Source organism: Nesoenas mayeri, assembly GCF_963082525.1.
Source record: "Nesoenas mayeri genome assembly, chromosome: 2".
In the NCBI taxonomy this organism is placed as follows: Eukaryota; Metazoa; Chordata; class Aves; order Columbiformes; family Columbidae; genus Nesoenas; species Nesoenas mayeri.
The window spans coordinates 149,858,604-149,861,389 of NC_137543.1; the positions used below are offsets into that span (position 1 = coordinate 149,858,604).

Genomic DNA, 2,786 nt, shown 5'->3' on the forward strand with positions numbered 1-2,786 from the left:
AGCTGAAGTGTCACAGAGTAACACAAGCAGGCACGTATTGGCAATTTGCATGCTTTTTTCTTAGTTCTGTATCTTTTGTGGAAGAATCCTGTTATCTCTGCAGGGATCAGAGCTTTGCTGTATTGAGCGCAGGATGAAAAGCATTGACATTTCAAAATTGCTTCCAGTTTCTATTGTTGTATAAATTGTCACCTATAGCTTCCTCCCTCATGCTAACAGATGTATTCCATGCACTCTTTGTCCTTTCTCATAGATTATTTTAATTGTCTTCAAGTGTTAATCCTGTTTCCTGTGAAATTCCAGCTCGGCACTCAAGTCTATCTATGATTTCTTCTGGTATGTTTTGAACCTGACAGTCAGTTTCAATTAAAGCTGATAGATGTGGCAAAGATCTCTCCAAAGTTCACAAAAATAGGTTGCCAAAGAAGGCATGGACTTACTAAGGAAAAGATACAATGTGAGCGTGCTTAGATATAAAAAAAACTTACTTGGAATTATCTCCTGTTTGAGCCAGAGAATTAATTCACTGATTGCAGATGAACCATATAAGATAAGGTTTTATTAGTTTTATTACTGACAACTATTTGTATTTTGGGGAGATGTTCAAATTTCTATGGAATACATCACACTTATTTTAAAGGAAAATGTATTATAGACAAAGTGTATTTTATGAAAAGGCTTCAATGCCTTGCAGACCTATGCTGGTGGGTCTGAAATTGTTCTCTGCCTCTTCACTAAGCCAACAGTAGTTGACTAGATGGCAATGGAATGTACCCTGACAAAATACTTGCTGGATGTTGTCCCAGATTCTAACAGTTACTGACAATTTTGCACACTTCAGCAAGGCAAATAAGTTAAAAATAGACTAGTTTTGAAATACACAATTTATAAGAAAAAATACTGTCTGTCTTCACTGTTGCATTGCAGTAGCTTTGAGTGGAGAGCCTGGTAGTTTGCTCTGTTAAATTTTAAATAAGAGTCATTTCTGACCTTTTGGGTGAAGCTTCAATCAAAAAAGGGAATGATTTTTTTCCAGCTGTTTTAGGGTGACACCTCGTGGACTATAAATGTCTACGCTTTATTTCCAAACTGATTAGGCAGCCAAAGGTTATTACAGAAGCACAGAATTTCTTGTATCCTGAGGGGAAGGGATGCGGGATGTTCTGTGGCTATTGAGAACACAAACTCATTGTTTTCTGCTGTTTCTCTGTTTTATATGTATTACTAATAAGTGACTTATAATTTGCTAGCCTTCTAACAGACAAAAATTGTACTGATGAATTTTCAACTTATAGAGTCTTCCTGACTGATAGTCTCATTTAACGAAAGCCAAAGTGAGAATGATTAAATTTTTATTTATAGAAATTATAATTATCATAGAATGTTATCTAAATACTTAAAAAAATATATGACAAATACCACTGTTGAAGCACTGTAATTACTAGTTCTAGGTAAAAAAAAAATGAAATATAATAAAAAACTTAGGTATCTTTTGAAACATAATGGTGTGAAGGGAAAAGGAAATAATGCAATTTTTATCCAGGCATATGGAAAGATCATTTTGGAAATAGAAGGAGGGAGGGGATAAAAAGTTGGAATACAGAAAACAGGAAAATATAAAGGCACAGTGATGAAGAAAATCCACTCCTTAGGCTAGATAGATTTCACTTTTCTAATAAATTGCTCACTTCTGTTTTCAGCGCTGCGGGTTTGGCTGATGTGAGATCTGGTTGTGTCTTTCTTCCCCAGATTTGAGCATCCCTGAGGTTAGAAATGTTATGGCCAGAAAACATTTGACATTAGCTCTTGCTATTTGAGTAGATCAGTTGGTTTCATGTGCCCCCCCGTCCTCCTCCTTTCTATACTGAAGAAGAGAAATGCAACATTTCTTCAGCCAGTACTTTAGTCCTGGAGATGCTTCAGTCTTTACTCGGCCTCCTGAATCTACCATTAGTGCCCTGAGGAGCAGAAGTGCGTTTTCCCTCATAACACAACTGAGCTCTTATACTAACAGCAGAGGTCTCCCTGTCCAAAAACACGTGAGGGGAGAGGAGGAACAACTGGTGCAAATATGTGCAGTATCTGTGGGCCTCGGGTCAGAGCCAACTCGTACTGACACACTTGTACCAGATCTCCTGAATAAATGACTGAGAGCAGAACCTCTGCTGGACATTTGCCCAAAGCCAGATATAAGGAAACTTGAACAAGTTATTCTCAGTTCCCCAAGTATCACTTTCTGTCAACTCTTTTTACTTCATTTTGCAGTTTTTGCTTGGAGTGATGACTCTTGTAGCAGAGTTTGGCCTAGTTGCCTCTAGGTAACAATGTTCAAGTTGTTTTTCCAGAAAAACGACTGTCAGCTTCCACCTTTGGCAATGGAACTTGTTCTGCTTTTTCATCCACACTTCATACGGAAGGAATCACTACAGACATGTTGAAGAGCTTTTTCAATTGTATGAAGGTAAAATAAAGGCATACGCTCAAATTTGAAGGTAGGAAAAGCTTCCTCCCAGCAAGAAGGGCACTCCCATAATCAAATTATCAACGCTGTGCTCTAACATTTCATAACAGACTTTAAATCTGGCCAAAGCATTCCCTCACTCCTCTGCCTCCTGAAAAGGCTTTGAAAATATGGAATTGCAGCTGTACAGCCAGTCTAAAGAGTCTGAGAAAATTACAGCAGATTATGTAAAAAAATCTGATTCCGATGCCTACATCTGCTGAAGTTAAAAGAAAATAAGCCTAGTGCTTACATAGGTTTATTATACATGGCCTAAAGACTATAT

General features: G+C 37.5%; 1 long non-coding RNA gene across 1 annotated transcript; it reads left to right on the forward strand.

Moving 5' to 3' along the window:
* LOC308037195 lies at nt 1-2,435 on the forward strand. Its single transcript, XR_013921737.1, has 3 exons — nt 1-336; nt 1,701-1,766; nt 2,346-2,435. It is a non-coding gene; the product is annotated as an uncharacterized lncRNA (long non-coding RNA).
* Nucleotides 2,436-2,786: the final 351 nt, after the last annotated feature.